Consider the following 27,281-nt stretch of genomic DNA (forward strand, 5'->3'; position numbering starts at 1 on the left):
TGGATGGATGGATGGATGGATGGATGGATGGATGGATGGATGGATGGCAGTTTTGTCCCAGGCACTGAGAATACAAAAGTAAAACCATCTCTACCCTCAAAGAGTTTACTTTCTAAGAGGAGGAGGTGACACGAGTGCTGGCCAGGAGGGAGGCACAGTGTATCGTGATATGAAAGCATCATCTGTCTCATCCTTTCCCACAGCAATGTTAGTATTGGTTTAACTGCTGTTCCCAGAGCAAGAAATGGAAAGCTTGGGGTGGGGGTGAGTAGGGGAAATGACAAGATGTTCAGTAGTCCAGGAGTTCCTGGCAGATGAATAGACATAGAAAGGGAATGAAACAGGGTCTGAGGCTGGCTAGACCTCAGTTTTCAGTCAGTCTTTCACAAATCTGGACAGCTTGGGCCTTGGGTAGAACTCTAAAGCTGAGTGATCCTTGCAGTCTGGATTTCCTAGTGAATGAGATGCCTCTAAGATGCCACAAAAAGCCTCCTCAGACATGTAAAACGGATGTCCACCAGTCACTTCTGGTGACTCACACGGATACAACCCATACACTAGAAGAGACAATGAAGCAAGAGACCTCCAGGGAAGTACCCCAGGGATCCGTGCTTTGGCCAGTGGCAATAAATATTTTATCAATGTAAATCTTTAAAAAAGGTATGGCATGTATCCCCATCAAATCTACAGATGACACAGAGCTGAGAGGAATAGAATCAGAGTCTATGGACAGAGTTAGGATCTAAAAAGACCCACAAAAACAGGCCAGACTTAAGCTGAATAGGGGCAGCTGGATGGCACAGTGAATAGAGCACCCACCCTGGAGTCAGGAGGACCTGAGTTCAAATTCAGCCTCAGACATGTAACACTTACTAGCCATGTGACCTTGGTTAAGTCACCTGGTTAAGTGCCCTGATTTCCCCCCTCCAAAAATTAAAGAAAAAAAGTTCTTTAGGGGCGGCTAGGTGGCGCAGTGAATAGAGCACTGGCCCTGGAGTCAGGAGGACCTGAGTTCAAATCCGGCCCCAGACACTTAACACAAAAACTAGCTGTGTGACCTTGGGCAAGTCACTTAACCCCAACTGCCCTCCAAATAATAATAATAATAATAATCAGACTTAAGCTGAATCAAAGGAGATGAAGTTCCATGGGAACAAATAGAAAACCTTGCTCTTGGGTTCACAAGCATAAACTGGAGGAAGTACAGTTAGGCCATCCCCTGCAATGACCATTCTTTACTTCCTCCTCCTCCTTGTGGCTAAATTCTTGGAGAAAGCTGTGTATCTTTGGTTCCCCTCACTATCTTCTAAACCCTCAGCAATAAGGCTTCCAGCCGAACCTGCTCTCTTCAAAGCCTCCCATGAGCTCTTAATGGCCAGTCCAAGCGCACTTTCCCAATCCTGCTGCTCCCTGACCTCTCTGTTGCCTACCTTCTTCTGGGGTTCTGTTCTCTGGGCTTTTGTGACTCGGCTCTCTCCTGGTTCCCCCTTTCCCCACTCTTCACCCACATGACACCCACTAACTGTAAACATCCCCCAAAGGCCCCACGGGTTCTGTACTATGCCCCTTCTTTGCGCTCTAGACCATCTTGCTTGATGATCTCATCAGCTCCCAGGGGCTCAACTCTCATCTCTATGCAGATGATTCCCAGATTTATTTATCCATCCCCAGTCTCTCGCCTAAGCAACAGTCACATATCATGAAATACCTCTTGGACATCATGAACTGGAGGTGCTGGTAAGCATCTCAAACCCACGAGGACCAAACCAGAGTGTAGCCTCTCTTTCCCCCAAGCCCCATCCTCAGCCTACCTTCCCATTTACTGCTGGGACCATCTTCCCAATCCCTAAGGCTGGCAACCTTGGGATCACTGCAAACGGCTCATTCTCACTCAACCTCATCTGCATCCAATCTGCTGCCAAGGCCTGAGATCTCTGCATCCATGCCCCCTTCTACAGCCGCACAGGGAATGCTATACTTCAGCTCACTGCCTCTCACCTGGCTGCCCTGCTGCCTCAAGTCTCTCTCCACTCCAATCTAATCTGCAGTCAAGTATCTAGAGTATAGATCCGACCATAGCACTACCCCCCAAAATTCCTCAACGAGCTCCTTTGGCTCCCTAGTACCTCCACGAGCAACCATCAAGTAAGTCCTTTGTTTGGCATTTTAAGATCTCCTAACCTGGCCCTTCCTCCCACTCAAGACCTCTTAGACTACTCCTATACTGGCCTAGCTGCTGTTCCTCATCCAAAATCCCTCATCTCCCACCTCTGAGTCTTTGCAACAGCTGTCCCCCATGCGTGAAATGTTCCTTCCCCTCCCCTCCACCTCAGAGCTGTCCTGGCTTCCTTCCAGATTCTACCCTTTCCGGCGGCCCAAGCTGATGCTGCTGCTTTCTCTGCTCACATTCCCTTCTTGCTCTTCTGTGTGTGTCTTACACACATCCAGTCTTAGAATAGGAGCTCCCTAGAGGGCAGGGATTGTTTCTGCCTTTCTTGTATCCCCAGTGCTTAGCACAGCACTTGATACATCCTTGTTTAGTCATTTCAGTCATGTCCAACTCTTCATGAGCCCATCTGGGGTTTTCCTGGCAAAGATACTGCAGTTTGCCATTTCCTTCTCCAGCTCATCTCACAGATGAAGAAACTGAGGCAAACAGAATTAAGTGACTTGCCCAGCCACACAGCTGGGAAGTGTCTGAGGCTGAACTTGAACTCAGGACTTCTGATTCCAGGCCTGGAATCTATCTATCCACTATGCACTATGCCACCCAGCTACCCTGCATGACACATATAGTAAACATTTTGGCTGAATGGTGGTTGACTGAAAATAAATACGGGACAGAGCAGAAGCAATCATGACAACATTGAGAATTAGCATTTCTATGGCATTTTAAGGTTTGTGAAGAACCTTACAATTTCATCCTCATGTTAACCCTATGAGGTAGAGACTATTATTATTATTGTCCCCATTTTACAGGAGGAAGCAGGCTGAGAAACACGAATTGACTTGCCCAGGGTCACACAGCTAGGAAGTCTCTGAGGCAGGTTAGAACCAGACCCTCCAGATCCCAGAGGAGCAGCCTCTTCACAGCACCTTCCTGCAGCCAAAGCAGAACACCTGGACAGAAAGGGGGAATGGGTGAGGGATTCAGGAAACGGGTCTCAAGCCTGGCCCTGAGGCATGGCAGCACAGTGACCAACAGCAGCGTCTGCTGGAGCCCCGGAGGTGCTAAAAGCAGGGCAGCCCATAATGTCCCCTACACCAGGATTAGATAACTAAGTTCATCATTTGTGCTGATGGTTAGTGCTTTCCAAGTCCCACATCTTATTTCCTAAGGAAAGCATGTGGACACGAGGCACCTGAGTTATACAGAAACCACTGGTCTGTTCATTTCTTAATCAAGAATCGTATTTCTCAGCATCGTTCACTGTCCTCCCCAAACCCCAGCAGCTCTCGTAAAACTTACCAAATTTCTCTGCTTGGTATGTACAGCCCTTCCCAAGGCTCCCATTCCAGGCCAAATGGTCTTTGGCTGTCCCTGCTAAATCACATGCCCCTTCTATCTCTGCGCCTGCCTTCCCTCTGCTGTGAGTCCTTTCCTGATTCAGCTCCAGCTGTCAGGGCCTCCCACGTGGAACCATCACACACTTATTCTGCATCTATTAACACACATACATGTCACTTCCTTGACAGAACGTAAGCTCCAGGATGGCAGACACTGTTTCCTCTTTTCTCTGCACTCCCAGCCCCTAGCACAGTGTCTATCCATTGTCCATGACTAACAAGCAGCTAATAGGTGCCTTAAAAATGATGGCATCCTTCAAAGGTGAAGGATTCACAAAAGTAAAGTTCTAGATCAGATTCCCTGTTGCTGGGGTGGGAAACAAAGGTCTGGAGGAAGTAACACTTCCACTGAGACTTGAGACAGAAAAGAAAGATGAGAATAGTCTGACACATACTCTAGATTTGGAGTAGTTTATTGCAAAGAGTTCAAAGGAATGATAGTTGGATGCCATGGATAAGTCAGGCCAGGAGAGATGAGAAGCTCTCAAGAATGAAACTGAAGTCATGAAGAGAAATGTTTGAATGTGGAGCAAAAGTCTGAGGTATCTTGGGAGGCAAAGGGAAGCACACGGGAAACTCATCAACTAAGTTAGATTTTTTTTTGGTAGGCAGGAAGGCAAGGCAATTGGAATTAAGTGACTTGCCCAAGGTCACACGGCTAGTAAGCCAGAGGTTTTAGCCCCAGGGCGGGTCTGACCAGCCACCTGCAGGAGGGACTCCAGATCAGCAGCAGCCAGAGCCAGCCAGCACCACGTGGCAGCTTCAGCTCCTGGCCTGCAGAGTATAGGGGGGACCAAGCACCAGTCTGAGGGGTAATCACTCTTGCTTTAACCTGCGTGGATCTGGATTGCAGTCTAGGATGGAGGTCCTGGGATATGTGTCCAGCTTGCCAGAGTGTGTGGAAGCCTCAGAGAGGGCACCCATCTAATACCTCCGGAGGCTGAGAAAACCCCAGCATTTGGGACGAAAGCTCCCCTGTCTGGTGGCAGAGTCCTACTGTGGCAAAAAGCCCAGGGGTCAAGTGACTGAGGGGCGACATGACCAGGCAAAGGAAACAAAGCAGACAGAAGATTCCAACATTAGACTCCTACTTTGGGGACAAAAAGGAGCAAAGCATGGAACAGGAGGAAGACAGTGAAGTCAGAACTCCTGCACCAAAAGTTTCAAAGGAAAATACCAGCTGGTTACAGGCCATAGAGGACCTTAAGAAGCAGATAAGAGAAGTGGAGGAAAAATTGGCAAGAGAAATGAGAATGATGCAAGAAAATTATGAAATGAGAGTCAACAGCCTGACTGAGGAAAATCACACCTTAAAAAACAGACTAACTCAAATGGAAAAAGAAGCTCAAAAAGCCAGTCAGGAGAAGAATGCCTTAAAAAGCTGAATTTGCCAGATGGAAAAAGAATCTCAAAAGCTCACTGAGGAGAATCACTGCTTCAGAATTAGATTGGAGCAAATGGAAGCTAATGACTTTATGAGAAATCAAGATGTTGTTAAACAGATCCAAACAAATGAAAGAATAGAAGGCAATGTGAAATATCTCATGGGAAAAACCACTGACCTGGAAAATAGATCCAGGAGAGATCACTTAAAAATTATTGGACTACCTGAAAGCCATGATCAAACTAAGAACCTAGAAATCATCCTCCAGGAAATTCTCAAAGAAAACTGCTCTGATGTTTTAGAACCAGAGGGCAAAACAGAGGTTGAAAGAGTCCACCAATCACCTCCTGAAAAAGATCCCAAAAAGAAAACTCCTAGGAATATTATAGCCAGGTTCCAGAATTCCCAGATTAAGGAGAGAATATTACAAGCAGCCAGGAAGAAACAATTTGAATATTGTGGAAACACAATCAGGATAACCCTGGATCTGGCAGCTTCTACAATGAGGGATCAAAGGGCTTGGAATATGATATTCCGGAGGTCAAAGGAGCTGGGATTAAAACCAAGAATCACCTACCCAGCAAAATTGAGTATCCTTTTTCAGGAGAAAATATGGTCATTCAGTGGAATAGAGGACTTTCAAGCATTCTTGATGAAAAAACCAGAGTTGAATAGAAAATTTGACATTCAGATACAAGAAGCAAGAGAAGCATGAGAAGGCAAACAGGGAAAAGAAATCGTAAGGAACTTATCAAAGTTGAACAATTAACATTCCTATATGGAAAAACGATAATTGTAACTGATGAAACTTTTCTCAGTATGAAAATAGTTGATGGAATAGAATTACATATATATATATATATGTCTATATATGAGGGTATATGGGCATATGAATACATGTGTGAATGTGTGCATATATGTTTACAGATATACCATAGATAGAGGGCACAGGACCAATTTAACAGGAAGGGATGATACTTAAAAGGTGAAATCAAGAGGTGAGAGAGGAATATAATGGGAGGAGATGGGGAGAGACAGAATAGGGTAAACTATCTCATATAGAAGAGGCAAGGGAAAATGATTACAATGGAGGGGATAAAAGGGAATGGGTCAACCTTATTCTCATTGAATTTGGCTTGGGGAGGGAATGAAATCCACACTAAATAGGGTATCTCACCCTATAGGAGAGTAGGGGGGAAGGGGATAAGAGGGGGGATGATAGAAGGGAGGGAAGGCTGGGGGGGCAGGAAGTTGGAAGCACCCACTTTTGAAAAGGGAAGGGATCAAAGTAGAGAATAGAACAAGTGGGAGGTGGGATAGGAGGGAGGGAAATATAGTCAGTCTTTTACAATATATCTACTATGTTACTGTTTTGCATTAGCTATACACATGTACAACCTATACTGAACTGCTTATCTTCCCAGTAAGGGTGGGTGACAAGAGAGGAAGTGAATGAATCTGGAATTCAAAGTTTTAAAAACAAATGTTTAAATATATATACATATATATACTATTATTAATACTATTTTACATGTAATTGGGATATAAGATACACAGGCACTGGGGCACAGAGATCCACCATGCCCTACTGGAAAAGTTGAAAGGGGTATGGGATAAAATATGGGAGAGAGCAGATTGGAGGAGGGGATATCCTGTGGGACTGCTATTTTGGGGCAGTGGATAGGGGAAAAATGGGGAGAAAATGTCTAACTCAAAATCTGGCAGAAATGAATGATGTAAATCAGAAGTTAATAAAGCATTTGAAAAATGAGAAAAAAAAGAAAGAAAATAAATAAATAAAAATTACGGGACTACCCGAAAGCCATGATCAAAAAAAGAGTCTAGACACCATCTTTCAAGAAATTATTAAGCAAAATTGCCCTGATATTCTAGAACCAGAGGGCAAAATAGAAATTGAAAGATTCACTGATTGCCTCTTGAAAAAGATTCCAAAAAGAAAACTCCTAGGAATATTATAGCCAAATTCCAGAGTTCCCAGGTCAAGGAGAAAAAAACGCAAGCAGTCAGGAATAAACAATTTGAGAATTGTGGAAACACAATCAGGATAACACAAGACCTAGCAGCTTCTACATTAAGGGATTGAAAGGCTTGGAATTTGATATTCCAGAGGTCAAAGGAGCTAGGATTAAAACCAAGAATCACCTACCCAGCAAAACTGAGTATAATGCTTCAGGGGAAAATATGGTCATTCAATGAAATAGAGGACTTTCAAGCATTCTTGATGAAAAAACCAGAGCTAAAAAGAAAATTTGACTTTCAAACACAAGAAGCAAGAAAAGCATGAGAAGGTAAAAAGGAAAAGGAAATCATAAGGAACTTATTAAAGTTGAACTATTTACATTCTTACATGGAAAAATGATAATTGTAACTCATGAGACTTCTCAGCATGAGGATAGCTGAAGTACACATACATATATGTGTATGTATAGGAGGGTGTATGTGTGTATAAATATATATGAGTGTGTGTATGTGTGTGTACGTGTATACATAGAGGGCACAGGATCAGTTGAATATGAAGGGATGACATCTAAAAAATAAAATTAAGAGGTGAAAGAGGAATATATTAGGAGGAGAAAGGAAGAGATAGAATAGGGTAAATTACCTCATATAAGGGAGGCAAGAGAAAACTGTTACAATGGAGGGGAAGAGCAGGAAGGTGAAAGGGAATGGGACAACCTTACTCTCATTGGATTTGGCTTAAGGAGGAAATAACATACACACTCAAGTGGGTATCTTACCCTACAGGAAAGTAAGGGGGAAGGGGATAAGAGAGGGGGTGACAGAAGGGAGGGCAGACTGGAGGAGAAGGTAGTTAGAAGCAAATACTTTTGAAAAGGGACAGGATCAAAGTAGAAAATAGAATAAGTGGTGGGCAGGATAGGATGGAGAGAAATATAGTTAGTCTTTCACAATATAACTACTCTGCAAATGTTTTGCATAACTACACATATACAACCTATATTGAATTGCTTGTCTTTCCAATGGGGGTGGGTGAGGAGGGAAGAAGGGAAAGAATCTGGAAATCAAAGTTTTCAAAACAAATGTTAAAAAAAATTGTTTTTTTACCATGCAACAGGGAAATAAGATATACAGGTACTGGGGTATAGAATGGTTTCTTGCCCAACTAGAAAGTTTGGGTGGGGGGGGATGGGGGAGGATATAAGAGAGAACAGATTCAGGGAAGGAGTATTCAGTAGGCTCACTATTTTGGGGTGGAAGGTAAGGGAAAGACGGGGAGAAAAATTTGTAACTCAAAATCTTGTGAAAATGAATGTTGAGAACTAAAAATAAATAAATAAATACTTTTAAGAAATCTTTATCACAGCTCTTTTTTGTGGTGGCCAAGAATTGGAAATTAAGGTGAAGTCCATCCATTGGGGAATGGCTGAACAAGTTGTGGTAAATGAAAGTCATGGAATACTATTGTGATATAAGAAATGATAAGCAGGTAGTTTTCAGAAAAACCCAGACAGGCTTCTATGAACTGATGCTGAGTGAAGCAGAACCAAGGGAATGCCAACATGAGGAAGCACCAGCCACTTTGCGCAATGACCCACTTTCATAGACTTAGTTCTTTTCAGCAATCCAAGACAATTCCAAAAGACTCATGATAGAAAATGCTGCCCACGTCCAGAGAAAGAGCTCTGGAGGCTGAAAAATCGAAGCAGACCATTTGCTCTCCTTTACGTTTGTTCTGTTTTGTTTCTTCTTTCTCATGGTTCTTCCCATTAGTTCTAATTCTATTTTACATCATGACTAATGTGAAAATGTTTAATATGAAGGTATATGTAGAGCCTAGATCAGATTGTATGCCCTCTTGGGGAGGGGATATATCTCAAAATCTTATGGAAGTAAATGTGGAAAACTAAAAATAAATTAGTTAATTTTTAACAACTGTAACTGATAAAAAACAGAGAGTTCAATGTGAACTTGAGAGGGTAGTTTTGGGAGGGATCTTTGCTTGGCCTGCATATATCTCCCATTTTTATTCCTGACTTGGATAAAGATTTAGATGGCATACTTATCAAATTGGGAAATGACTCAAAGTTAGGAAAGATCACTAATAAGATCCTGGCAAAACTCAATCTCAGGATTGAACTGAATTAGATAAAATTCAGTAGGCATAAATGTAGAATCTTACAGTAAGGCTCAAAAAAATCAGCTCCCCCAATACAAGATGGCAGAGCACTGGCATGCCAGTGGCCTGCAGGCTGAGTCAAGAGCTGAAATGGCTAATAACATGATCTTGGGCTGCATAAAAAGAGGCAGGGATACAAAGATAAGAGTCCTGCTGTCCTGCCCAGCCTTGTCTCTGGCAGAACACTGATAAGCTTGAAGGCCTGCAGAAAGGCTGACCAGGACAGTGAAGGCTCTCAAGCCCATGTCTTCTGAGAACTGGTTTCAGGAAATGGGGATGTTTAGCCTGGATGTGAGAGACCCTGGAGCACAAGGAATGAGGAGAGAGGAGAGTCATGTTCTACTAGGCAGAAGAACTGGACTTGTTCTATTTGGTTCTGGAAGACAGAGCCAGGTGCTTGGGAATACTGGGAAACAATTCCTAAGAATTAGAGTGGCCTCGACAGTAGTTGGAGGAGCACCTGTCAGGTATATTACAGTGGAGAGATCTTTTTAGTGACGGGCTAGCCCACGGGGCTCTGAACACCTCATTTGGTTGACCCCCAGAAGGTCCCTTCCAATGGCAGGATCAGATCTAAGTCCTCTGGAGAGCCCAATGCTCCATGGGCAGCCTACCTCCTGAAGGAAGGCCCTTGGCACATGAGGCTGGCATGGCCAAGAGTCTCCAGGGGCAGTTGGGTTTGGAGGGCACTCCTTCACACTCGGCAGATGGCTATGTGAAAAATAAGCATAGGAGCCCTCTGCATCCTGAGAAGAGTGGGCACAAAGGTGAAGGCCTTGTACAGTGCAGCCACAGAAAGCCACTTTGAGGACGTCAATCTGAAATGCAGCGCCTTTGTTTCAGAGAATGATCCTTGGAACATAGCTAGCTCCCCATTCCAAGTGAACTCTTTTACCAGAGTCTCTGCTTGGGGGCAAGATTATCTACAGAAGACAGAAACTGGTTGTGTCGGTGACAACACAGAACTAATGTATCAGCCAGGCAATTCAACGTCTCAGCCAAAGACTCCTGTCTTCAGAGCATTCACTTCAACATAAATTCATCCAAAGCAGGCCAGGGTAATGAGAGCTAATGGATACTCCGTTCTTTTCCAAGTCAATGTGTATTCCTCTCCAGACACTGGAGTGTTACAATGTGAGGCCCTCAAGATTCATTTTTTAAGCCATATGATGATGGTGTTTCCCAGATGCTTTATTTGGGGGGCAAGGGGGAACTTTTCACAATTAATACTATTTGGATTTTCCCTCAGATCTAAGTCTATGGCAATAAATAGAGGGAAGGAAATGGTTTCACCCTCATCCTCCTCAACATTCCTTAATTCAGAAAGTCTTCATAATGTAGCATGCTTGCAAGCAGATCTGAAATTTCGGTCCTTTCTTTCTAGGAATAAATCTCCTCAAGATGACAATTCACACTTGCGAATGAAAAGCAGAATGAATACAAGAGAAAAAAACTGAGGAGCCGGGAGACCTGGGTTAGCAGCTGTATCATTAATGGTGGTCCCACACTTAGCAGCCTATGTGACCTTGGGCAATAGCTATTCTGTCTCAGTTTCTCCATTTGTGATATAGTAATATAATAATACTCTACTAAACTACATGACTAGGGCATTTTTAATACAAAACAGTGAATGCTTCAATAGATTAAAAAGATTCGGCAAAAGCTATCCTCATACTACATTAAGTATCTCATAAAAGTATGGAGGGCAAAAAATAACCATAAGTTAAAATTTTCATTACCTTAAACCAATCAATCTAAGGCACCACATCCCCTGGTTCTGTTGGTCACCCTGCCAAATCCACTGGTTCTTAGGTTGCTGAAATGGGATCACAAGAAAATGGCCATAACATTAACTACATTAAATACATAGCTTAAATAATATATTCATTTTCAAAATACTTTTAACATTTCCTAAGTAAGCTGTCTAATGAACAATTTGCTTTCACCTTATTGTTCCAAATCACTTCTACAGGAGTAAAGAGGGGCAAAGCCAAGCAGGATTTGCCATTTCTGCCCTAAATATCCCGGTGAAAATGAATGCCACTCTTGAAAATTAGCCAAGAAACGGAAGCTTATCAGACCAACAAATGCAAAAATTAAAACCAAACGAACAGAACTCTGACAGAATGAGCCCCCACGTGAGCTCCATATTTGGGCGCATGACTCCCGAAGTGGGCACAAGAGCTAAGTCAAGCTCCCAAGGCTGACCCCACCCACAGCAGGACCCCCCGCCTGGGGGGGGGGGGACCTCTGGGCGTTCAGCCACCTCGGAGCCCAAGGCTGGCCCACTGGAGCAAGCCCTGAAGCCACGATCCTTCTCCGCAGACGTGACCAGGGCTTCCCCGCCACGGACACCGGTGAGCCCCTGGGGACCCGAGTGCCCAGGGCTGGAAGGGGCCGCTACCTCGTCTAACCAGTTCCTACTCAAAGTACAAATGTTCTGGCCCAAGCGGCTTTAGTGTGACTGTCACCAGTGACATCTGCTCGCGGTTGTATATGGAAGCTGGAAGTCTGCAATCTGTTTGGCAGAGTGAGGCGGACGGAGGGACGGAGGGACGGAGGGACGGGCCGCAGCGGCGGCGGGGAGCCCAGGCCCCCGCCTGTCCCGCTGACACTTCTCCCGCACTCGGGACAAGCGCCCCGCGGCCCACGGCCCGTGACGTCAGCAGGGGCAGGGGCTCCCGGCGCGGGGCCTCCTTCCCCCTCCCCCCAGCCCGGGGCGTGCACGTGCCGGGGACTCCCGCTGAGCCCCGGAGCCCTCGCCCGCCCCCGGGTCACGGGCCCTGGGCAAGGAGCTGACCAGCCCCGGGGCCGGCGGCCGGGAGGGGCAGCGCCCCAGGGGGGCGGGGGCGGGGGCGGCTCCAGGGCCGCTGACAGCAACAGGTGAAGTGACAGCGCCGGGGCCGGGGGGAGCGGGCGGGGAGGGGGCGGGTGACAGGAGCCCGGCCCGGGCGGGGGGGAGGGGGCGCCTGCTGCCCTCCCCCCCCCCCGCCCCCGGGGCCGGCCCTCCCTTACCTGCGCCTCGGCCTCGGCGCTGGGCTCCGGGCGCTCCGGGCGCTCCGCGGCTCCGCCGCCCCGACGCCGCTGCCGCCGCCGCCGCAGGCCTCCCTGGCTCCGCCGCGGCTCGGGGTTCAGGCCGACTCACTCCAAAATGGCGGCTGCAGAGGCGCCTGACACGCGCGCGCCCGCGGCGGCGGCGGGGCGGAGTCGAGGGCGGGGCGACCGAGAGCGCGCGCGGGGGACGGGGCGGGGCCTGAGGCCGAGGCCTGCGCCGTGCGGCGTTCTCCCCTCCCCCCACCCCCGCAGGCCCCGCCCCGCTCTCTGGGGGTGGGGGAGGGGGTCTTTGCCCCGGATGTCCCAGGCCGAGCACGTGGCGCCTCAGTTTCCCCCTCTGTCACGAGAACCCCGGACCTGCAATCCACCATCCGGAATCTCCGTCCCAGCGTCCCTGATGAACGGCGACGCTGAGGGGGCCTCGGAGCGGCGCCCCCCCCCCCCCCCCCCGGTACCCAACAAAGCCCCGGGGGGGGGGGCGCCCCGCGGGGGGGGGGGGGCGCCCCCCCCCCCCCCCCAGAGTGGAGCCCCAGCGATGCCCTGGAGGGCGGCCGCCTCGTGGGACGGGCCTGACTCACACCAGCCGCCCTCCTGCCAGACTGACCCCCTCGTTGGTCTTCACCCTCGAGACTGCAGCCCGGCCCCCGGCCCCCGGCCCCGGGCCCTGGGGAAGACGCCAAGGACCAAAAGCCCCACGGCTTCCAGAGAAGCGAGAGCAGCGCTGCGCCCTGGATGCGGAGGCAGCGGCCCTGAGTGCTGCACACAGACAGAACAGGGACATACGTGGGACAGTCACAAGTGAACTGATGGCGGGGAGGAGAAGCCAGCCCCAGCCCACCCCTGGGGGGGCGTCCCCTGTGTACAGGGGTCATGCACTGACCACCTTTGGGTCTTGTTTAGTGAATCCGTCACTGGCACTGAATGCCTTCCTCTCCAAAAAATACATTTTGGCCTACGGGATGGCTCTCTGATAGGGGAAGGGGAAGGGATACAAGGGATGTAAAAAATTAAAAACAGGAAATAGCCTTTTTTTTTTTTGCTTTTTGGAAGGGGGAGTTAAGTGACTTGCCCAAGGTCACAGGGCTAGTAAGGGTTAAGTGTCTGATGGCAGATTTGAACTCGGGTCCTACTGACTCCAAGGCTGGTGCTATATTCACTGCGCCACCTAGCTGCCCCTAAAAATTTATTTATTTATTTTTGCTTTTTTGGAAGGCAATTGGCGTTAAGTGACCTGCCCAAGGTCACTCGGCTACTTTTTGTGTTGTGTCCAAGACCGGATTTGAACTCAGGTTCTCCTGACTCCAAGGTCACTGCTCTATTCACTGCGCCACCTAGTCACCCTTTTTTTTTTCCTAAAAAATTATTTTTAAGAAACAAAGGTCTCTCCTTTTAATATCAAGATTCTATTGGTGTTGAATGGCAGCAAAACATGGAATACAACAATCTCCAAAGAATTTCCGATTAACATCATGTCAAATCACTAATAAAGGAATAATGCACAAGCACCCTGATGCTCTGCCTCACAACCAGCTGAATGGCAAAAATGACAAATAAAGGCAAACACGACTGGTTGTTGATTGGTTTTGCTGCCAGAGAAAAAGAGTGAGAGCAGGAAGGAAGTGGGACAACCACCATGAGAGGAATCACCCCAGTAACACAGTAGACAAGCTGTGTGGTCTCTGCCTGGAGAGCTTCCACAAGAGAGGACCCAGGGCCTCAAGGCTGCCCAGTCTGCACTGGCACAGCTCATTGTTCACAAGTTTTTTCCTGGTATCAGGCCCAAATTTGCCTCTTTGCAACTCCTATCTCTTGCTTCCTGGTTCTATTCTTCGAGGCCAAACAGAACCTCTTTTTCTTTTTGTTTATTTTTTTTCAAATAAAAATACACCTTGACTCCTTCCTACCTCCTGTCCACCTCCTATTGAAGAAACAAAAACCAAAACCTTGTAACAGATGTAACATAGCCAAGCAAACTAAATCCCCCCTCTAGCCATGTCTGAAAAATCGACATCTCAATATGCCCCAAGACCATGCCCCTTGGTCAGGAGGTAGTCAGCAGGTTCCATTATGAGTCCCTGGAATCAGGGTGAGTCACTGCACTGATAAGAGCTCCTGATTCTTTCAAAGTCTTTCTTGTTATGATGCTGTTATTGTATAGATTCTTTTCCTGGTTCTGCTCACTTCACTCAATTCATAACAATAATAAAAGCTAATGTATACAGAACTGTAAGGTTTCAAAATAGCTTACAACTCTGCAAGGCAAGTACCATTATTATTTTTATAGATGAGCAAACATCTCAGGCTGAGAGAGGTTATGTGACTTGGCCAGAGTCACAGAGCTAGAAAGTCTCTGAGGCAAGATTCAAACGCAGGTCTTCCTAACTCAAAGTCCAATGCTCTATCCACCATGCCACCTAGCTGTTTTCCCCAGTTTCTGAAACCATTCCCTTCATGATTTTTTTTATAGCATACAAGGAGTCTATTCTAGTCAAAAGCCATAGGTGGTCCAGCCATTCCCCAACTGCTGGGGGCTGAGGTTTAGAATTCTTTGCCACCATGATAAGAGCTGCTGTACTTCTGTATAGATGGGTGCTTCTCTTCCTCTGTGGGGTCTGGTGAGGGCACAGACCCTCAACACTCAGGAGGTCAAAGGACATGCAAAGCATTTGTAGCTTTGGGGGCCTTTTCCAAGTCATTCTCCAGAACTGTTGCACAGTTCTCAGCTTCACCAGCAGGGCACTTGTGTCTCGTTTCCCAGCCTCTCTAGCATTTGTCATTTTCCTTTTTTTGTCACCTCTGTCAACCCAGTGGCTGTGATGTGGCCATTCAGAATGGCTTTAAGTTGCATCTTTCTAATTATTAGTGATTTTTTCACATATGCATTAGTAGTTTGGGTTTCCTCTTTTGAAAATTGGTCCTTTGGCCAATTTATCCATTGGGGAATGGTTCTTACTCGAAAGAGAACAAATCTAATCCTTTCTCCAAATGACAACCCTTCATATACCTGCAGACAGAGATGGCTTCAAAATGGTAGAGTAGCAGAAAGAAGTACTGTCCATTTCTCCCATCACCCTCCACCACAAAGGTCTAGCAAATGCACCCAACCAAATTCTTAATCAGGGAAGTCAAGAAAAGGTCACTAGAGGTCATTTTTGCAGCCTAAGGTGGCTTGGGGAGTCAGACAGAGACATTACAAACACTGGGAAATGGGTCTGGTCAGAAGAGTGCCATGCTGACATCACCAACACACAGCACAGAGACTGAAAGAGAAGCAGGACTGGGCATGGCGATGCCAGGAGTCTCCTGACCTAGCTCAGGGTACAGAACCTGGTGCCATTGACCAGCTTGGTCACCTACTGCCCAGTTCCCTAGTGGGACGGAGGTGGCAAGGATCAGGAAATTCAGTGGTGGAGAGGAGTACTGACTACCAATTCTCTGTACTGGGCAAGGAACAAGTTCAGAGGCAAATTGTACTTGTGTGGCGCTGACCCTAGGAGCAGGGTGGGGTCTCAATCTGAGCCTCCTGCCCAGGGAGAAGCAGTGGAATAACCAAGGCAGGAGTGCCAGATCAAAGAGGAGCCTGAAGTTCAGTCACTCGGACCTGCAGGGCCTCCAAAGGATCTAATAATAGCTCAGACAAGCAGCTGCCCGCTGAAACTCCTGAGGGAGAAGCCGACAAACACCAACTGGGATCAGGAACTTCAGATCAGCAAGGCAGCAAACAGACCCATCATATCACTTCATATCGCTTTAGGAGAACTGAAAGCTTGCAAGCCCCCAGCCGGAGCTGTGAAAACAAAAGAAGTATGTCAGAAGAGAGAAGATCAGGCCAGACATTCCCTCCAGCAATACACAGACCCTAGCACTAACATAAAGCCCAAAGTCAAGAAGTAGGCTGGAAGAATGAACCAAAAAAAAAAAAAGAATCCTACCATAAAGGGTTCTTATGGCAACAAGGAAGCTTAAGACACAAACACAAAAAGAAGAGAATGACTCAAAAATATTTAAGACCAAAGCCTCAAAGAAAAATGTAACTTGGACACAAGTTAATCAGAATTCCTGCAAGAGGTGGGTTTTTTTTTTCCCTTAAAAGAGAGCTAAAAATTATTTTGGGGCAGCTTGGTGGTGCAGGGGATAGAGTGCTGAACCTATAGTCAGGAACACCTGAATTCAAATTCAGCCTCAGACACTGACTGTGCGACCCTAAACAAGTCACTTAACCTTCTTTGCCTCAGTTTCCTCATCTGTAAAATAAGTTGGAGAAGGACAGAGGAAGCCATTCCAGCATCTTTGCCAAGAAAACTCCAAATGGGGTCACAAAGAGTCAGACATAACTGAAATGAATTAACAACAATGAAAATTATTTTTAAAAATAAATGAGAGTAGTAGGGAAAAGGTGGATAAAAGAAATGAGGGCTATAGAAGATTCGAAAAGGGAATTAACAGCTTAAAAGAAGAAATACAAAACTTATCCAAGAAAAGAACTTCTTGATCATTAGAATGGATAAAACAGAAACTATTGATTCCATAAAGAAATATTCAAAGTCAAAAAGAGAAGGCGGAGGAGGAGGGAAAAGAGAAGGAAGAGGGAGAGGAGAAGGAGGAGGGAAAAGAGAAGGAAGAGGGAGAGGAGAAGGAGGAGAAGAAGGAAGAGGAGAAGGAGAAAGAGAAGGAGGAAGAGGAGAAGGAGGAGAAGAGTACTTCACCGCAAAAAAAAATGACCTGGAAAAGTGGTTGAGGAGAGAACTTAAGAATCATTGAACTCCCTGAAAGCCATGACCAAAAAAAAAAAAAGCCTAGACATCATTAAGGAAAACTGCCTAGATCTTGTAGGAGATGGCAAAATAGAAATTGAAAGAATCCACTGGTCAGCTCCTGAAAGAAATCCCCAAAGTGATAACTCCAAGTAATATTAAAGCCAAAATTCAGAGCTCAAAGGTCAAAGAAAAAATACTTCAAGCAGTCAAAAAGAAAGAATTCAAGCACCAAGGAGCCACAGTCAGGATCATGTAAGATTTAGCAGGTACCACTTCAAGGAGTAGAAAGCTTGGAATATGACATTACAGAAGACAAAAGATGCAGGCTTGAAACCAAGATAAACTTATACAGCAAAAATGAATATATTCCTACAGGGGAAAATAGGTTTTCAATGAAATAGAGGGATTTCAAGCATTTCTGATGAAAACACCAGAATCTCTGAAGTGCAAACATAGGAGTCAAGAGCAACCTAAAAAGAAAGCATGAATGATCAATCATAAAGGACTAACAAAGTAAAAATACACACACACACACACACACACACACACACATATATATATATATATATATATATACTGTGTTTCCCCGATAATAAGACACTGTCTTATTATTTTTTTTTGGACAGAAAAACACCAGAGGGCTTATTTTCAGGGGAGGGCTTATTTTAATGAACATTGACAGCAATTTTAATAAACAGGTAAACGTGAACCAAAAAATGTACCTTTATTCAATAAGCAAATCACTGGGGAAGAATAGGATGACGCACTCACTGCTGCAGCTCTGATTGGATGCAGCTCGGAGCGCGGCATGTGTTTCACGTGGGGGGGGAGGGGAACGGTGCATACAGAGAGTACCGTAATGTAGCGTGTAGCACAGGGGATCACCTTCACTACAGTAGCAATCTCAATAGGGCTTATTTTCGGGGGAGGGCTTATTTTAGAGGAATCTTACACAGTAAGGGGAGGGCTTATTTGGGGGATAGGTCTTATTATCGGGGAAACACGGTATATGCTTAGTTGGGGAAATACTATAAGTAGTCTCTCAGAATTCTATCATGATCAGGATCACAGAGGGAGTCTAATTAGATAAAGAGTGTGAGAGTAATTCTATTATGCTTTGATGATCTTATAAGAAAAGAAAAGGAGGGAAAGAGGAATTAAACAGAGAGGAGAAAAGAGGTCATTATCTCATGTAAGTGGGGTGTTCAAGCAGAATCTATACCACAAGGAGGAGGGAGTGGGAAGGAATGGGCAATATGTGAATCTCACTCCTAACTGGACTAGTTAAAGGAAGGAAGAAAACATATACAAACACACATTTGGGCACAGAAATTCATCTTACCCAACAAGGAAACTAAAGGGAATAAGATAAAAGGAAGGGAGGGGGGGAGAATAAGAAAAGGGAGGGGAAATAAGGGAGGAATTCCTCAGAGGCAAAAATCTCAAGGAAGAGTTGAGGGGGAAAAGAGAAGGAAAAGTATGAAAGAAATTCATAATTAGTGATCATAATCACGAGTGGGATGAATTCACTCATAAAATGGAAGCAGATAGGATGGATTAGAAACAATAATTCAATAATACAAGGAACTTGAAAGAGAAAGTTACATAGAGTTAAAATAAGGGGCTAGAGCAGAATTTATTACGTTTCAGTTGAAGTAAAAAAAAGCAGGTGTAATAAGCAGGATGTCAGACAAAGTAACAACAAAAATAGACCTAATAAGAGAGATTAACAGGGAAACTACATTTTGCTAAAAAGTACCATAGGTGATGAATATCAATAGTGAACATATATGTACCAAATGCACCTAAATTCTTAAAGGGAAAGTTAAGTGAGTTATAGGAGGAAATAGATAGTAAAATTACAACTATGGAGGCCCTCAATTTACCACTCTCAGGCCTAGATAAATCTTGTTTCATACAAATGGAGTTTTAATAATTAAACTGAGAGTCAAAATGGAGAAATAAAACTATAGACCAAAATCCCTAATGACTACTGTTTTTTTTTTAAGTTTTAAATAAGCTATTAACAAAGAGACTATAGTAATATACCACAAAGATTAAACACTATAACTAGGCTAGATTTATACCAGGAATACAGGTCTGGTTCAATATTAAGAAAGCTTAACCTAATTGACCATATTAATAAGAAAAACAACAGAAATCCTATTGTTATAGTAACAGATGCAGAAAAACCTTTGACAAGACACGACACCCATTCCTGTTTAAGGGAAAAAAAACACTGGAAAGCATAGGAATAAACAGAGCTTTCCTTAAAATGATAAGCAGTATCTACTTAAAATCAAGTGCCAGCATTATATGTGATGGGGATATGCTAGATGTCTTTCTAATGTGATCAGACTTAAAGCAAGGATGTTCATTATGAGCATTACTGTTTAATATTATACCGGAAATTCGAGTAATTAGATGAGAAAAAGAAATTAAAAGAATAAGTGAAGAATAAGACAGAATTATCACTTCTTGCTGATGACATAATAGCTTACTTAGAGAATCCAGAGAGTCAACGAAGAAATTCACTGAAATAATTAATGATTTCAACAAAGTTGCAGGATATAAAAATAAATCCACACAAATCATCAGCACTTTTTATAGATACCAACAAAATCTAGCAGGAAAAGACAGAAAGGGAAATTCAATTTAAAATAACTAAAAACACTATAAAATACTGTCATACATAGGAACTATATGAACACAATTATAAAACACTCTTTACATAACAAATAGAGCTAAATAATTGGGGGAATATTAATTGTTGATGGGTAGGAAGAGCTAATATAATTTAAAAAAAAACAATACTTTAAATTAACTTATTTGGTACAATGCCAATAAAACTACCAAAACCTTACTTTATAGAGCTAAAAATAATAATAACAACAAAATCCTTTGGGAGAAATAAAAGTTTCTCAGAGGAATTAATGAAAAGGAAGTGGGATGGAAGGGAGCCCAGTAGAACCAGATCATCAAATATGCTACAAAGTCATAATCATCAAAACATTTTGGTACTGATTAAGAAATAGAGAAGTTCATCAGCGGTATAGACTAGGTATGTAACATACAGAGGTAAATGAGCACAATAACCTGGTGTTTGATAAACCCAAAGATCCCAACTATTGGGGCAAGAACTCACTATCTGACAAAAACTGCTGGGAAACTAGAAAGTAGTTTGGCAGAAACTAGACAGAAACCAACATCTCACATCGTATACCAAGACAAACACCAGATGGCTACACGATTTAGACATTAAAGAATGACATCAAAAAGAAAATAAAGGCAGCGGGAAGGTGGTGAAGCAAGTAAGAGCACTGTCCCTGGCATTGAGAGACCAGGTATTGGTTCTGGCCTCAGATACTTACCACCCACACAAAATAACTGGCCGTGTAACCCTGAGCAAGTTACTTAACCCCAATTGCTTTTAAAAATTAAAAAAAAAAAAAGAAAATAGAGGGGGAAGCTAGGTGTTGCAGTAAATAAAGTACCAGCCCTTGAGTCAGGAGGACTTGAGTTCAAATATGACTTCAGACACTTAACACTTACTAGTCATGTGACCTTGGGCAAGTCACTTAACCCCAAGTGCCCCTCCAAAAAACAAATATATATTTAAAAAATTATATGTAAAACATGTTTAACACTTTTTAAAATTTTAGAGTATCAAATTCTCTCCCTCCCTCCTCTCTCCCCTCTTTGAGAAGGTAAGCAATTTGATATGTTACACATCTGCAGTCATATAAAACATTTTCATAATAGTCATGTTGTGAAAGAAAACACAGGCAAAAGAAACAGAAAATAAGTTTTTAAAAGTATGCTCTGAACTGCATTCAGACTCCATCGGTTCATTTTCTGGAGGTAGATAGCAATTTTCATCATGAGTCCTTCAGAATTGTCTTAGATTACTGCATTGCCTTGAATAGCTAAATCATTCACAGTTGATCATCATGCAATATTGCGGTTACTGTGTAAGATATTTTCCTGGTTCTGTTCATTTCACTTTGCATCAGTTCACGTAAGTTTTTTCAGATCTTTCTGAAAATATCCTGTTCATCAGTTCTTTTTTTTGGTACTTAATAATATTATTTTCCCAATTACAAGTAAAGATAGTTTTTAACATTCATTCTGTAAGATTTTGAGTTCCAATTTTTTCTCCCTCTTTCCCTTCCCTCTCCCCAAGACAGTAAGCAATTTGATATAGGTTATACATGTACAATGTTAAATGTATTTCCACATCAGTCATGTTGTGAAAGAAGAATCATAACAAAAGGGCAAAACCACAAGAAAGAAAAAACAAAAAAACAAGATGAAAATAGTATGCTTCAATCTGCATTCAGACTCGACAATTCTTTCTCTAGATGTGGATTGTGTTTTCTATCACTAGTCTTTTGGAATTGTGTTGGATCATCGTATTGCTGAGAAGAGCTAAGTATCATAATTGATCAGTACGCAGTATTGCTGTTACTGTGTCCAGTGTTCTCCTGGTTGTGCTCACTTCACTCAGCATCAGTTCATGTAAGTCTTTGCAGGTTTTTCTAAAATCCACCTGATTCCCATTTCATATAGCACAATAGTATTCCATTCCATTTATATACCCCAACTGTTCAGTCATTCCCCATGTGATGGACAACCCCTCAGTTTCCGATTCTTTGACACCACAAAAAGAGCTCCTATAAGTATTTGTTTACATGCAGGTTCTTTTTCCCTTTTTCACAATCTCTTTGGGATAGACCTAGTAGTGGTATTGCTAGATCAAAGGGCATGCACAGTTTCATTGCCCTTTGGGCATAGCTCCAAATTAATCCCCAGAATGGTTGGATCAGTTCACAGCTCTACCAACAATGCATGAGTGTTCCTACATCTCCAACATTTATCATTTTCCTTTTCTGTCAAATTATCCAATCTTATAGCTGTGAGGTGGTACCTGAGTTGTTTTAATTTTCATTTCTCTAATCAATAGTGATTTAAAGCATTTTTTCCCATGACTATAGGCAGTTTTAATTTCTTCATCTGAAAACTTCATGTTCATATCCTTTAGACATTCATCATTTGGGGAATGACTTGTATTTTCATAAATTAGATACAGTTCTCTTTATGTTTTAGAAATGAGACCTTTATCAAAAACATTGGCTGTAAAAACTGTTTCTCAGCTTTCTGCTTTCCTTCTGTTAGTTGCATTCATTTTGTTTGTGCAAAACCTTTTTAATTTAATGTAATCAAAATCATCCATTTTGCATTTCATAATGTTCTCTATCTCTTGTTTGGTCATAAATTCTTCCCTTCTCCATAGATCTAGCAGATAAATTATTCCTTGCTCTTCTAATCTGCTTATGGTATCACCCTTTTTGTCTAAATCATGTACCCATTTTGACCTTATCTTGGTATAGGGTATGAGATTACATACCTAGTTTCTGTCATACTATTTTCCAGTTTTCCCAGCAGTTTTTGTCAAATTGTGAGCTCTTATCCCAGAAGATGTAGTCTTTGGATTTATCAAACATTAGTATTATAATTATTTACTACTGTGTCTTGTGTACCTAATCTATTCCACTGGTCTACCACTCTATTTCTTAGCCAGCACCAAGTAGTTTTGATGATTGCTGCTTTATAAGAGAGTTTTAAATCTACAGCTAGGCCACCTTTCTTTGCATTCTTTTTTTCATTAATTCCCTTGATATTCTTGACATTTTGTTCTTCCAGATGAATTTTGTTATTATTTTTTTCTAGCTCTATAAAATATTTTTTGGTAGTTTGATTGTTATGGCACTGAATAAGTAAATTAATTTGACCAGAATTGTCATTTTTATTATATTAGCTCAGCCTACCCATGAGCAATTGATATTTTTCCAATTGTTTATATCTGACTTTATTTGCATGAAAAGTTTTTTGTAATTGTGTTCATATAGTTCCTGGGTTTGTCTTGGCAGGTAGATTCCCAAATATTTTATATTGTCTACAGTTATTTCAAATGGAATTTCTCTTTCTATCTCTTGATGTTGGTAATATATAGAAATGGTGATGATTTTGTGAGCTTATTTTATATCCTGCAACTTCGCTGAAGTTGTTTATTGTTTCAGGTATTTTTTAGTTGACTTTCTAGGATTCTCTTAGTATACCATCATATCATCTGCAAAGAGTGATAGTTTTGTTTTCTCATTGCCTATTCTAATCCCTTCAATTTCTTTTTCTTCTCTTTAAAGGTTTCATTTCTAAGATGTATAGGGAACTGGGTCAAATTTATAGGAATAAGAGCTATTCCCTAAATGATAAATGGTCAAAGGATAGGAAGCATTATGAAAAAAAATGCTCCAAATAACTAATAATTACAATAATATAATGTAAATCAGCTCTAAGGTATTACATTGTACCCATCGAATTGATCTAAGTTGACACAAAGGAAAATGACAAATGCTGAAGGGACTGTGCAAAATGCATCATTGGTGGAACTGTGAACAGGTCCAACATCCTAAAAAGCAATTTGGAACTATGCCCCCAAATGTATTAAATTGTGCCTGTCCTTTGACCCAGCAATATGGCTATTGGTAAAGAAACTAAAGAAAGAGAAAAAGGATTTATATTTACAGAAATATAGCAGCTTTTTGCATAGTGGCAAATAATTGGAAACTGAAATGATGCCATCAGTTGCAAATGGCTGAACAAGTTATGGCATATGAATGTGATGAAATACTATTGTGCTGTAAGAAATTATGAAGGGTTTGGGGTAGCTAGGTGGCTCAGTGAATAGAGCACTGGCCCCAGAGTCAGGAGGACCTGAGTTTAAATCCGGCCTGAGACACTTAACACTTATTAGCCGTGTGACCTTGGGCAAGTCACTTAACCCCAACTGCCCTGCCCTCTCCCCTCCAAAAAAAGAAATTATGAAGGGGATGGTTTCAGAGAAACCTGGAAAAACATGTATGAATTGCTGAAAAGTGATGTGAACAGAGCTAGGAGACCAATATATACGATAACAACAATACAACAAAAATGTTATAAAGATAAACAGCTTTAAAAAACTTAGGATCTGACTGACAGAGTTCCAAAGGACTCATGATCAAACATGTTATCCAACTCCAGAGAGAGAACCCATGGATTCAAAGTCCAAACTGAAATACAGTTTCTTTCATTTCTTTTTGTGAACAAATGAGATTTTGCTGAGGTTGGGGTTTTGGTTGCTATTATTTTGGCTTTTTCAATGAGTAAGGTAGAAAGAGACAAGAGGGAGAGAATTCAGAACTGAAATTTAAAGAAAACTGAATCTTCACATTTTTTTAGTTACTTGAAGAGAGCTACTGTAGTTTGCTTGAGTCATCTCTTCTCTAGGCTAAATATACTCAATTCAACCAAAGTCACTTTGATTTTTCTTTTTAAAATTTTGTTACAAGGGAAAATTCACTGGGCAAAAGGAAGGATATATTTAACAATTAAAGTGCCATAAAAATAAAAGGTTTTTTTTTTAAAGATGAGCTAAAAAAAAAAAGATTTGGAAGCAATTGTGAGCAGTAACAAGGTGGGAGAGACTAAAGTGTGTGTGTGTGGGGGGGGCTAATTACCAGACAGCTGATCACTCAAAAACTCCTGATATACTGACAGTAGGTGGCAGAACTTAGAAATTGATCACAATCTAATCCATTCTGAGGAGTTCAAAGAAACTAGAAACCTTGGTGGGCAGAGAAAATTGGTCAGTAGAAAAATGTAAAGGCCTACCTCAGGGTTCTAGTCCTGTAATACCATCTGTTCTTTGGAAATCTTAGCCTGGATGTTGGATGGATCTGGATGATCAACTCAAATATCCAGAACTAAACCAACCCTTCTCCTGACCCAGGTTTGCACCTTTCGGGTTTTCCCCAACTGCCCCCCCTCATTCATCTCACAGAGTTGATCTATTGCCAAAATATGTGCCAAAACTTCCCCATCTCTCTCATCAATCCTTTTCTCTGTACTCATCTGGCACCACCATAGTTCAATCTGTTACCACTCTCATGTGGACTACTGTGACAGACTCTTAATTGGTCTCCCTGCCTGGACTGGTCCCTTCAAGAGCTAATTCTATGATCCCTCTAGTTCCTGCTTCAGAGAATACAAGAACTCACTGGTGTCTCCATGAACTCAGTCTATGATGACATTCTTGGAAAATCCTAGAGAATCAACTAACAAGCTAGTTGAAACAATTAATAATTTTAGCAAAGCATCAAGATATAAAATAAACATGTAAATCATCAATATTTCTATATGTCATAAAGTCCTGCATGAAGAAATACTAAGATATTTCCCTTAAAATAACCCTAGATAATATAAATACCTGGGAATATGCCTGTCAAGACAAACCCAGGAACTACATGAACAGAATTATAAAATACTTTTTATACAAAGTCAGCTTTAAATACTTTGGGAAATAGCAATTGTTCATGAGTCAGCAGAGCCAAAATATAATAGAAAATTGTACCTAATCTTCTTATTCAATGCCATCCCAATTAAATTACCAAAAAATTATTTTACTGATCTAGACAAGGTCAAAAATATCAAAGAAATTAATGAAAAAAATGTAAGAGAAGGAGATTTAGCAGTAGCAGATCTTAAATTGCATTATAAAGTGGTATATAAAGAGCCCACAAGAAGCTAGTTCAGAACTAGCCAGATGGTGGGGACAGAGGAGCTCAGGCAAGGAGACAGAGAGTTTTGTGAGTAAATATTGATCTTGTATTGGTTTGTGGGAAGGCTAAAGGATGGCATGGCTCTCAGTGTTATTATGGCTTCTGAATATCTTTGGTGCAATGATAGAATCAGCTTAATGATTTTGCGATTCGGTTTTCTGGTGTCTAAATAAATCCTTCAGTTCTGTCCTCTATCTGGAGAGTTTGGCATATTTTGCAATCGAACATCATGCAATACTTATAGTCATGGTCTTTATCATGTTGTGGGTGCTGTAAATATTGCAATTGTGCTAAGATACTTGTCAGCTTTATGGATAGGAGAATTTAAGAATAAATGAGAGCATTGTGAAGTATAAAATGGGTAATTTTGATTATATTAAATTAAAGTTGTACAAATAAAAACAATGTAGCCAAAATTAGAAGGAAAGCAGAAAATTGAGTGGAAAATGTATAGACCGTTTCTCAGATAAAGGTCTCATGTCTAAAATATAGAGAGAACTTTGTCAAATCTATAAGCACATGAGTCATTCTCCAATTGATAACTAGTCAAAGGATATAAACAAGCAGTTTTTTGATGAAGAAATCAAAGCTGTGCATAGTCAAATGAAAAAATGCTCTAAATCATTAGTGATTAGAGAAATGCAAATGAAAACAACTTTAAGATAACATCTAACACCTATCAAATTGGCTAAAAAAATAGAATGGGAAAATGATAAATGTTTGTGGAGATGTGAAAAAATTGGGACACTGATACACTGTTGGTAGAACTGTGAATTGATCCAACCATTTTGGAGAACAATCTGGAATTAAAAAGAGAATTAACATAATGGTGATTCATAACTGCTCACCAAATACAGCTGAAGCTCCCACCCCTGCCTTTCAAAGTCTGAAGCCAGTCAATAAATAGCTATCAAGTGCCTACTATATTCCAGACACTGTGCTAAACCCTGAGGATACAGAGAAAGGGTTAAACCAGTCCCTACTGCCATGGACTGAAGGGGGAGACCACAAGCCAACAGGTATGTACAAATAGGACAGATATATGGAAACTGGAGGTTGTCTGAGAGGGAAGGCTCTATAATTAAGAATGCTTGGGAAAGGCTCATTGTAAAAGGGGGCACTTTGCCTGGGGTTGGAAGGAAGCTGGGGAGGTTCGAAAGCAAAACTGGTAAAGAGACAGCTCCAAGCATGGGGCATCACCAGGGAAAACACTCACAGATGGGAGATGATGGAATGTTACAGCACACATGCAAGGGAAAGCAAGGAGGCCTGTTTTACTAAATCAGAGTAAGTGGGAGGATGTAAGGTACAAGAGGCAGGAAAGGGCCAAATCAAACAGAGGACTTTCTGGTTAATCCTGAAAGCAATAAGGATCCTTTGGCATGGACTGAATCCAGGAGATGACGTGGTCAGCCTCACGCTTTGGAAGACAGACTGGAGTGGAAAGAACCTTGAGGCGGCAGACCAATACACAGGCTATTGCAATGGCTGGGTATGGTGGTGAAGGCCTGCCCTGGAACGGTGGCAATGTTAGAGGAGAGAAGGGAGCATATAAGAGAGATGGCATGAAAACCAAAGAAAGAGGACATGGAAACTGATTGGACATGGAAGGTGAGAAAGATGGTGGAGGTAAGGATGCCACCGTGGTTGCAACACTTCAAGTGACTGGGAGGATAGTGATACACTAGACTGATAGGAAAGTT

The 27,281-nt window shown here is 42.5% G+C and overlaps 1 protein-coding gene across 12 annotated transcripts in view; it reads right to left on the minus strand.

Moving 5' to 3' along the window:
* Positions 1 to 27,281, minus strand: part of PPP6R2 (protein phosphatase 6 regulatory subunit 2) — a 170,811-nt gene that overhangs the window by 133,556 nt on the left and 9,974 nt on the right. For 4 of the 12 annotated variants that reach the window (XM_069102966.1, XM_069102960.1, XM_069102964.1 and 1 more), the window contains exons 1-2: positions 12,126 to 12,272; positions 10,850 to 10,926 (exon numbers count right to left, since the gene is read on the minus strand). The gene's annotated coding sequence lies outside the window, so the exon portion shown is untranslated. Of the gene's footprint in view, positions 1 to 3,013; positions 3,123 to 10,849; positions 10,927 to 12,125; positions 12,278 to 15,765; positions 15,952 to 27,281 lie in introns of those variants that run through there. The other 8 variants (XM_069102952.1, XM_069102953.1, XM_069102958.1 and 5 more) reach the window with 5 other exon arrangements.

This window comes from Petaurus breviceps, unplaced genomic scaffold (assembly GCF_028583685.1).
Source record: "Petaurus breviceps papuanus isolate PSGF00001 unplaced genomic scaffold, PetGlider_PUasm1.0 558, whole genome shotgun sequence".
NCBI lineage: Eukaryota > Metazoa > Chordata > Mammalia > Diprotodontia > Petauridae > Petaurus > Petaurus breviceps.